The sequence below is a fragment of the Nerophis lumbriciformis genome, linkage group LG17 (genome assembly GCF_033978685.3).
Source record: "Nerophis lumbriciformis linkage group LG17, RoL_Nlum_v2.1, whole genome shotgun sequence".
Classification (NCBI taxonomy): domain Eukaryota; kingdom Metazoa; phylum Chordata; class Actinopteri; order Syngnathiformes; family Syngnathidae; genus Nerophis; species Nerophis lumbriciformis.
The window spans coordinates 473,144-485,248 of record NC_084564.2 but is presented as its reverse complement, the minus strand read 5'-3'; the positions used below and the strand labels follow the sequence as shown (position 1 = coordinate 485,248).

Sequence of the window (12,105 nt, the reverse complement as noted above, 5' to 3'; positions counted from 1 at the left end):
ATGAACAATAACAGCATTAACTATGACAGCATGAACTATGACAGCATGAACAATAACAGCATGAACTATGACAGCATGAACTATGACAGCATGAACTATGACAGCATGAACTATAACAGCATGAACTATGACAGCATGAACTATGACAGCATGAACTATGACAGCATGAGCAGAGTGAGAGTGATGACACCACAACGACCAACAGACAATGACAGGCTTAAATAGTCTCTTCATAATTGAAAACAGGTGCGTGAGTCCAAATGAGTCAGGTGAAACCAATGAGTTGTCATGGAAACAAAACAAGGTAGTGAAAAAACAGCAACTAAAAGAGTCCAAAAACCAACAGAACATAGCCAAACAAAACATGATCAAAAGACATGACAGTGACTAATAGAAACATATGTATTAAAATAACATTAAATCATCATCATCATCATCATCATTATAATAATAATAATAATAATAATAATAATAATCAATCGGTGACCAATAGAAACATATGTACAAACATAAAGAGATTAAAATATCAATACTCACAATAATAATAATAATAATAATAATAATAAGTTAAATATATGCCTAATAGAAACACATCCAAAAATATAAACAGTTTAAATAATAATAATAATAATAATAATAATAATCAATCGGTGACCAATAGAAACATATCTACAAACATAAAGAGATTAAAATATCAATACTCACAATAATAATAATAATAATAATAAGTTAAATATATGCCTAATAGAAACACATCCAAAAAAATAAACAGTTTAAATAATAATAATAAGAATAATAATAATAATAATAATAACAAGTTAAATCTATGCCTAATAAAGACACATATAAAACATGAACAGATTAAAATAATAATAATAATAATAATAATAATAATATTAATAATAATAATATTAATAATAATACATTCCTAATAAAAACATATCTAAAAACATAAACAGGTTAAAATAATAATAATAATAATAATAATAATAATAATAATAATAATAATAATATAAATAATACATGCCTAATAGAAACAAATCTAAAAACAGAAACAGGTTAAAATAATAATAATAATAATAATAATAATAATAATAATAATAATAATAATAATAATAATAATAATAATAAAAATAAGTTAAATCCATGCCTTATAAAAACACATGAAACATGAACAGATTAAAATAATAATAATAATAATAATAATACAAATATTAAATGCCTAATAGAAACATATCTAAAAACATAAACAGGTTACAATAATAATAATAATAATAATAATAATAATAATAATAATAATAACAAGTTAAATCTATGCCTAATAAAAACACATAAAACATGAACAGATTAAAATAATAATAATAATAATAATAATATAAATAATAAATGCCTAATAGAAACATATCTAAAAACAGAAACAGGTTAAAATAATAATAATATAAATAATAAATGCCTAATAGAAACATATCTCCATACAGAACATAAAGAGGTTGCGACGTGAAAGAGCGCTAACAGGAAGTTGGTCGCATGCGATGAGAAAAAAGCTTGGCGTGTTTTATTGAGGACTAAAAGGAGAAAATGCAAAGTTTTTATTTCAGATGATTTTGCTGCACTAGAAAGTGTGCCTGCAAAGCAACATTGTGTCGTTTGTGTTGTCACTGACAGCTGACAAGACGCAGTGATTAATGAGGGGGCGGAGACTTGTGAGGGTCGGGGCCAGGCGGGGGCGCAGGACTCCGCCCACTTTGCAACAGCGGGAGGTCTTCATCTGTCCCACGTCCCTGATGGCGCTCAGACCGCTTTTGTTAGCGCTCAACAACATGCTAATGTCAGCTAGCTACAGTTTGCACAATGCTTCTAAAGCGTATTCTTTTCACGCCAAAACTGTTTTTGGCTGAAAGTCCATAAGAAAACTAAAAGGGATGTTCCCGATACTCCTCACTTCCAGAATGATAAACTGTGTTCATAAATAGAGAAGTTGAAAACATTGTCATGCACAGATTTCAATTCCATTAACTTGTGCAAAAAGAGAATATTTATTCTTGTGCAATAAGAGAATATTTATTCTTGTGCAAAAAGAGAATATTTATTCTTGTGCAATAAGAGAATATTTATTCTTGCGAAAAAAAGAGAATATTTATTCTTGTGCAAAAAGAGAATATTTATTCTTGTGCAAAAAGAGAATATTTATTCTTGTGCAATAAGAGAATATTTATTCTTGTGCAATAAGAGAATATTTATTCTTGTGCAATAAGAGAATATTTATTCTTGTGCAATAAGAGAATATTTATTCTTGTGCAATAAGAGAATATTTATTCTTGTGCAATAAGAGAATATTTATTCTTGTGCAAAAAGAGAATATTTATTCTTGTGCAATAAGAGAATATTTATTCTTGTGCAATAAGAGAATATTTATTCTTGTGCAATAAGAGAATATTTATTCTTGTGCAATAAGAGAATATTTATTCTTGTGCATCCATTCTTGTGCAAAAAGAGAATATTTATTCTTGTGCAATAAGGCAATATTTATTCTTGTGCAAAAAGAGAATATTTATTCTTGTACAAAAAGAGAATATTTATTCTTGCGCAAAAAGAGAATATTTATTCTTGCGCAAAAAGAGAATATTTATTCTTGTGCAATAAGAGAATATTTATTCTTGTGCAAAAAGAGAATATTTATTCTTGTGCAAAAAGAGAATATTTATTCTTGTGCAATAAGAGAATATTTATTCTTGTGCAATAAGAGAATATTTATTCTTGCGCAAAAAGAGAATATTTATTCTTGTGCAATAAGAGAATATTTATTCTTGTGCAATAAGAGAATATTTATTCTTGTGCAAAAAGAGAATATTTATTCTTGTGCAAAAAGAGAATATTTATTCTTGTGCAATAAGAGAATATTTATTCTTGTGCAATAAGAGAATATTTATTCTTGTGCAATAAGAGAATATTTATTCTTGTGCAATAAGAGAATATTTATTCTTGTGCAATAAGAGAATATTTATTCTTGTGCAAAAAGAGAATATTTATTCTTGTGCAATAAGAGAATATTTATTCTTGTGCAATAAGAGAATATTTATTCTTGTGCAATAAGAGAATATTTATTCTTGTGCAATAAGAGAATATTTATTCTTGTGCAATAAGAGAATATTTATTCTTGTGCAATAAGAGAATATTTATTCTTGCGCAAAAAGAGAATATTTATTCTTGTGCAATAAGAGAATATTTATTCTTGTGCAAAAAGAGAATATTTATTCTTGTGCAATAAGAGAATATTTATTCTTGTGCAATAAGAGAATATTTATTCTTGTGCAATAAGAGAATATTTATTCTTGTGCAATAAGAGAATATTTATTCTTGTGCAATAAGAGAATATTTATTCTTGTGCAATAAGAGAATATTCATTCAGGTAGAAATATCACAGATCACATGAGCAAACATCTTTGACCATCAAAGTGAGATCCAAACAATCCTTATTTTGTGTTAACAAAGCGTAAAACTGGAATAAAAACATGGAAGTGTAGCTCCTCCTCTGAATGCAAGTGCTCCTACAGCAAGAATGCCAATTCTGTATTCCTATAAAATGCAAAACCTGGCAAGACACCAACATCTTTTTTAAAAGAATGTTTAAGTCCTTTTTGTGTTGAGCTGTTTAAAAAAAGCATAGTATTAAAAACATTTCATTAAAGCAAACTAATTGTCCAGTCATGTCAAAATAAACTACAACATTCCCTCGTAAATGTTGATGGGCCTGCTACCTGTGCCCTGGACTTCTGGCCGGGGGTCACCGGACTTATTAGATGGTGCCGAGGGTCTGAATCCGTAAGATTTAGGTGTAACGGGAAAAAATGAGCCACAGAGTTAGCCTAAATAAGTAGCATGCTGAAATGTTCCTAATTTAAGATGCATCCACAGCTGGAAAGTAGACCTTCCTGACGGTATAACATATGTGGGGGTTCGTTGGCCGCTTCGTCTCGTATTAGACCAAAGCGCCGTACCTAATCAATAGGCCCATTTTTTTTTGTTTTTCGTGAATAACGTTGCCATGGTAACACGAAAGTGTGTATTCAATGACAACAACTTGAAAGATGTTTGGGGACAATTCAACAACCGAAGAGATGGCTGTCTCAGAAACATGATTGATGATGAAGAAGGAAACTGGAAGAATACGAACAAAAATCACATCAACTAGAGCAGGGGTCGGCAACCCAAAATGTTGAAAGAGCCATATTGGACCAAAAATACAAAAACAAATCTGTCTGGAGCCGCAAACAATGAAAAGCCATATTACATACAGATAGTGTGTCATGAGATATAAATTGAATTAAGAGGACTTAAAGGAAACTAAATGAGCTCAAATATAGCTACAAATGAGGCATAATGATGCAATATGTACATATAGCTAGCCTAAATAGCATGTTAGCATCGATTAGCTTGCAGTCATGCAGTGACCAAATATGTCTGATTAGCACTCCACACAAGTCAATAACATCAACAAAACTCACCTTTGTGGATTCATGCACAACGTTAAAAGTGTGGTGGACAAAATGAGAAAGAAAAAGAAGTGGCATAAAACACGTCCTAGAAAGTTATACATGTTAACAAACTAAGGTGAGTTCAAGGACCGCCAAAATTAGTAGGACAAAACGGCGCTCCCCAAATACTGGAATCAGTGAAGCATGTTTAATATAAACAGTGTGCTTTATAACAATTAGGGAGGTTTGTGTCATGTTTTTCCTCCTACAGAAACCATATTAAAACAAAAAATATATTTTTTTGCCCTCATCTTTTTCCATTTTTCATACATTTTTGAAAAAGCTCCAGAGAGCCACCAGGGCGGCGCTAAAGAGCCACATGTGGCTCTAAAGCCGCGAGTTGCCGACCCCCGAACTAAACCAACTTAGGTGACGACCAACTTGCAATACAAACATGACGTTTGCTCTCGATAATATTGTAGAATGTAGAAGCTTTAAGATGTGTCATGACTCATGAAACAAGCAAAACTGTATTATCCATACATCCATAAGCGGTAGATAATGGATGGTTGTATTAATAATCTGCATATAAATAATCATCTGCACATAATAATCATCTGCATATAAATAATTATCTGCATATAAATAATTATCTGCACATAATAATCATCTGCATATAAATAATTATCTGCATATAAATAATCATCTGCATATAAATAATTATCTGCATATAAATAATTATCTGCACATAATAATCATCTGCATATAAATAAACATCTGCATATAAATAATGAACTGCACATAACAATCATCTGCATATAAATAATCATCTGCATATAAATAAACATCTGCATATAAATAATTAACTGCACATAATAATCATCTGCATATAAATAATTATCTGCATATAAATAATCATCTGCATATAAATAATGAACTGCATATAAATAATTATCTGCACATAATCATCTGCATATAAATAATTATCTGCACATAATAATCATCTGCATATAAATAATCATCTGCATATAAATAATCATCTGCATATAAATAAACATCTGCATATAAATAATTAACTGCACATAATAATCATCTGCATATAAATAATCATCTGCATATAAATAATTATCTGCACATAATAATCATCTGCATATAAATAATCATCTGCATATAAATAAACATCTGCATATAAATAATTAACTGCACATAATAATCATCTGCATATAAATAATCATCTGCATATAAATAATTATCTGCACATAATAATCATCTGCATATAAATAATTATCTGCACATAATAATCATCTGCATATAAATAATCATCTGCATATTGTCATGTCTTGTCTTGGTTTTACTGTCAGGCTTGGTAAAAAGGATAGGACTCAGATGCAGAGTAGGGAACTTAGACAGGCTTTTATTTTGACAGCTTCCTTTCACCTCCAAAGTCAAGGAATACAATATCTATTTTAACCAAAAACTAATCGCCAAAAAAGGTTCCAAAAAAAAATAGGAACAACCAAGAATCACTCCGAACAGAGGAAAACACAAAAGCAAAGATGAACTATAATTGGCGCCGTATATGCTATAAAATGTATAAACAAAAAACGCTCCAACAGGAGGAAGAAACAACAGCTATGAAAAATTCTACACTATCTAATCTAATAAAGTTTTAACAAAAATTGTCACTCAAAAATTTGAGGAAAGAATGAAAAATAACTGAAACTCACCACTTCGGCTGAATAAACTAAATAACAAAAAATCACTCTGCTGAGGAGAAAGAAAGGAAAACTCAAAATAGCAACGAAGGGATTCAGGATCAAGGAACATAAGCACAAGACGAGGCAAGGCAAGACAAGACAAGGCATGGACATGGACATGGACATGGATGCTAGAGAGCACGAATAAACGAAACAATCTGGCACAGAACAAAGGGAGGAGTGGGCTTATAAGACACATGAAGGTAATAGGGAACAGGTGGAAACAATCAGGGAACCGGGATGATGTCAGACTGATGACACAAAAGGAAGGGCAAGTGACCAGAAACCAGAGGAGGGTTACTTTTCAAACTAAAACATGCACATCACAAGACAGAAAAAACCAAGACAAGACATCCCTCACCGCGGTGTGACACATATGAATAATCATCTGCACATAATAATCACCTGCATATGGAGAACATGAAGTGACCTGTGGAAAGGTTTGATGAAGGCAACATTTACTGAGTTCATGTCTTGTGTGGTGACTTCAACGTAGAACCCCAGTAAGACTATTGATGACTTTACAAACACAAGTCACTGTGCCACACTTATTGATAGTATTTTTCTCTCCTGACTTTGACAAGTGGATACCTGACATCAGTGATGGTCTACCAGTTTCCATAATGGATGATGGAAAGTCCAGGAAGAGGAAGAAAAAGACTTTGTGCAGAGAAAAGCATGAATGGTTGTAAGAATGAGCTGAGACAACAACGTAGTGACCGTGTGTAGGGGGAAAATGATGGAGATCAGGGCTCCAAACCCTAACTAACCAACCAGACGAATACTGGAAACCGTGAACATTGCTCCAAAGTACAGATTTGGTGTTGATTTATTGTGCATACCAAACTAAACATTGACTTGTGCAAAGGCAGTAATGTATAATAAAACAATGCGGCAGCTAAAGAAGGACTTCCCTGTTCATTTTCTCTTTGTATATTTACACTACATATATATATATATATATATATATATATATATATATATATATATATATATATATATATATATATATATATATATATATATATATATATATATATATATATATATATATATATATATATATATATACAGCTGATTTGAATAGCTGAACAAATATACTACAGTATTAAGACTATATAAACAGTTAACTTCTACTGCCGGTATGCCCAAAGTGAGACACAGGGGCCATATGTGGCCCTTGACTCGATTGTCATTGGCTCTAGGCACATTACAAAAAACGAAAAATTGGAAAAAAACGGCAAAAAAAGACAAAAGATAACGACACAAAGCTTTGTCTTTAAAACACAACAAAATAAAATGATATATGCATATAATTTAAACAAAACAAAATATATATATATATATATACTTTTTTTTCCACAAAAAAATACATACATACAAACTGCAACAATCTACGATGGATGACAAAACTATAATAAAAATACAATATATAAAATATTTATTAGACAAATATCAATAAAGGCAGAAAAGAAAAGGTATAAGAACAAACTAAGCAGCATGCTAGCATAGTAAGTATATAACATTTACATTTTATGATAGCAGGTGTGTGTGTGTGTGTGTGCACTAAAAGTGTAATGTGTATTTTATTTTATATATTTTGTATTGTATAATGTATATTGAATATTTATAACACAATTATCATTAGGGCAGAAAAGAAAAGGTAAAAGAACAAACTATAAACAGCATGCTAGTATAGTCATATAGTCCGTGAACATTGCTCCAAAGTACTGATTTTGTGTTGATTTATTGTGCATACAAAAGTAAACATTGACATGTGCAAAGGCAGTAAAGTATGATAAAACGATGCGGCAGCTAAAGAAGGACTTCCCCGTTCATCTCCTCTTCATCACCCGCCAGGTGAACAGCTGATTTTACTACAACCCGACTTAAGACAACTCACGTCTATTATGTAACCATAGGATGAACAAATATACTGCAGTACTAAGACTATAGTGGCCATAAACAGTTCGCTTCTACAGCCGGTGTGCCCAAAGTGCGACACAGGGGCCATCTGTGGCCCTCGACTCGATTGTCATTGGCCCTCGACACATTACAAACAACAACAAAATTGGGAAAACGGCAAAAAAGATGAGTAATAACTACACAAAGCTTTGTCTTTAAAACCCAACAAAATTAAATGATATCTGCATATAATTTAAACAATACAAAATGATATATATATATATTATATATACATTTGTTTTCCACAAAAAAGTACATAGATATAAACCGCAACAATGAACGATGGATGACATAATAAAAATACCGTGTATTGAATATATCCCGGACAAGCCCCCAAATTTCTGAACAATTTCCTTCGAGGATCATTAAAGTTTGTCTAAGTCTAAAGGCATAAAAGAAAAGGTATGAGAACAAACTAAGTAGCATTCTAGCATAGTAAGCATATAATATTTATATTTTATGAGAGCAGGTGTGTGTGTGTGCGTGCACCAAAGTGACAAAAAGCAGGCGGCAGGAAAAAGAAGAAGAAAGAAAGTTGATTGGCTGACAAAAAGTGTTTATTTAGACGGGCAGTGAAAAATGTTGCTGAAATGAAGATGCTAATCATGTTCTTTTCTTCCCCAAAAGAAGGTTACTCCTCCACCAGACCTTATCTGGCCACGGGTTGGAGGACAAAAGAGTTGATGGATGGCCTGTTGTGTTTTTCACACAAGGTGCACGCTCAGCACTTTTCACCAGCATTGTCCACTTGTGAGGAAGGTGACTACTCAGCACTAATTACAATCTTTCTCACCTCACCAAATATCAATGATTAACACACTGAATGGGAGTATAGGTCTGGGCTTCTCTGCTTAGGCTGCTGCCCCCGTGACCCCGGATGGATGGATGGATCATTGTACTGCATGTCCTTTTGTGATTAAGACATTATTTTCTTTGGATTATGTGAAGTGATTTTGAAGCATTATATACATAACATGAACTGGCATTATTATTATTATTATCAAATATGCTGATCCTGCACATTCATATATAAAATATCAGCACACAAGAATCCATATATATATATATATATATATATATATATATATATATATATATATATATATATATATATATATATATATATATATATATATATATATATATATATATATATATATATATATATATACATATACATATATATATGCATATACAATCCAACATTTGTATAAACGGTGTAATGTGCTAAAATGAAATATAAGGTCAATGCAATAAAAATGTAAAATAATAATAATAGTTTGTTGAACTGATGATTATTTAAAATATGAACTATAGTTTAATTGTGTTCAGTTTATTATTTAAAACTTGGTTTTCCTTATAGGTCATTATTTTAGAGTATTTTACGGTTTACGTGTCTTTATTGTCTAGTCGTGATTGTATTTATTTGGGGAAATAATTCAAACTCAGTGCAGCTGTGAATATTTGCCAAAATGGATGTTAGATCATCAGGTTTGTGCCAATCATTTTCAGACAGAAAGTAGTAAAAATATTCAGCATGATAAATACATATTTGATATTGCTAATGCTAACTGCTAATGCTAAGCCTGCTACACTTTAGCAGAGAGTTGCATAAGTGGATAATGCTAAAGCGCTTGTGGCTAATCTGTCAGTTCCCTGCTGGTGTGGCCCTCCTCTGGTGTGGCCCCCTGCTGGGCCTGCTGGCTCTCATCCTCACTACCTGGCTAAGAAAAAAGCGTCCAGTAGACGTGAAGGAGACGAACGCAATGTAAACGCAAACAACTGCAAGCCATCGATCTGGCAATGAGCAGCGTGAGCGAGGCCATTCAGCACAACAAATCCTTCTCTTCACACGCCGTCGTTCACTTTGTTCCAGTGGAGAGAAAAAGGAAGACAAGAACGCTCGTTGTTTGTCTTTTGGAGAAGAAGAGAAATAATTATTAGCTTCATCCCTGACAGTCTTCTATTTTTAGGATCTTCAAAATGTAATGCATTATAGTTACTTGTTTACTTTCCAAAAATGTAATTAAATACTATTTAATAAATGTAATCAATTATTATTATTATTATTATTATTATTGTGTGAATGTCCAAACATTCACACAAATTCTACACCTAAAAAGAATCTATTTATTAATATTCCATCCATCCATCCATCTTCTTCCACTTATTCGAGGTCAGGTCAATAAAAGCTCCAGTTTCAAATAATCTGAATATTCTGTCAACTATTTATTTGATGCTGAGTGCCGAGCAGGGAGGTAATGGCTCACATTTTTATAGTCTCACAACCTAGCCATCTCAGGGCGGACACTCTAACCACTCGGCCACTGAGTAGGTTTGTAGTAGTAGTAGTATTAGTAGCAGTAGTAGTAGTAGTAGTATTTCTAATAGTAGTAGTAATAGTAGTAGTAGTAGTAGTAGTAGCAGGGGTGCCGCTAGGGATTTTGGGCCCCATGAAAAGAATCTTTACAGGGCCCCCAACACAGTGTCATTATTTTTTCTGTATTATAATTTCATCATCATTAGGGGCCTCCCTGGGCCCCCCTCCATCATGGGCCCCTAGAATCCGTCTCCTTTACCCCCCCCTTTTCGGCGCCCCTGAGTAGTAGTAATAGTAGTAGTAGTATTTCTAATAGTAGTAGTAGTAGTAGTAGTAGTAATAGTAGTAGTAGTAGTAGTAGTTGTAGTGTGTATGACATTATTTGCTGTGTGATGTTGCCAGAGGTGGGTAGAGTAGCCAGAAATTGTACTCAAGTAAGAGTACTGTTACTTTAGAGATTTATTACTCAAGTAAAAGTAAGGAGTAGTCACCCAAATATTTACTTGAGTAAAAGTAAAAAGTATGTTGTGAAAAAACTACTCAAGTACTGAGTAACTGATGAGTAAATACACACTCATATCATATCATATATATATATATATATATATATATATATATATATATATATATATATATATATATATATATATATATATATATATATATATATATATATATTACAGTATATAATTTATATTTATTTTTTTTGCCGTTTTTGTTTACAAGTTAAAGGTGTTTTAATGAATATACATGCATGTTTAACACATATAGATTCCTTTCTTTCATGAAAACAAGAATATAAGTTGGTGTATTACCTGATTCTGATGACTTGCATTGATTGTAATCAGACAGTAGTGATGATAACGTCCACGTTTTCAAATGGAGGAGAAAAAAAGTTCCTCCTTTCTGTCTAATACCACATGAAAGTGGTTGGTTTTTGGCATCTTATTTGTCCAGCTTCCATATTCGTTTTTATACACTTTACAAGAAATACATTGGCGGCAAACTCCGTAGCTTGCTAGCTTGTTTGCGCTGGCTTTCGGAGACTCTTGTTTTGAAAGCGCAGGCGCGATGGAGCGGCACTTTTATTGTGAAGACAGGAACTGTGCAGTCAGTCTTTAGGCTTTTGACGGGATGTACGGTTGAAATAAAAAAAGGTCTTTTTTCCTTCACACTTTTGATTGATTGATTGGAACTTTTATTAGTAGATTGCACAGTACAGTACATATTCCGTACAATTGACCACTAAATGGTAACACCCCAATAAGTTTTTCAACTTGTTTAAGTCAGGTCATGTGACCCCTGGCTCTGTTTGATTGGTCCAACGTCACCAGTGACTGCATCTGATTGGTGGAACGGAGTGAACGTCACCAGTGACTGTATTTGTTGAAACGCAGGCACTATGAAGGTCTGTCTGACAGACCAAAACAAACAAAGCGTGCATTAACAGATGGATAAAAATTAGTAGCGAGTAGCGAGCTGAATGTAGATAAAAGTAGCGGAGTAAAAGTAGCGTTTCTTCTCTATAAATATACTCAAGTAAAAGTAAAAGTATGTTGCATTAAAACTACTCTTAGAAGTACAATTT

General features: G+C 32.2%; 1 protein-coding gene across 1 annotated transcript in view; it reads right to left on the bottom strand.

Moving 5' to 3' along the window:
* tenm4 (teneurin transmembrane protein 4) overlaps positions 1-12,105 on the bottom strand; it is a 218,553-nt gene that overhangs the window by 189,975 nt on the left and 16,473 nt on the right. The window lies entirely within an intron of this gene.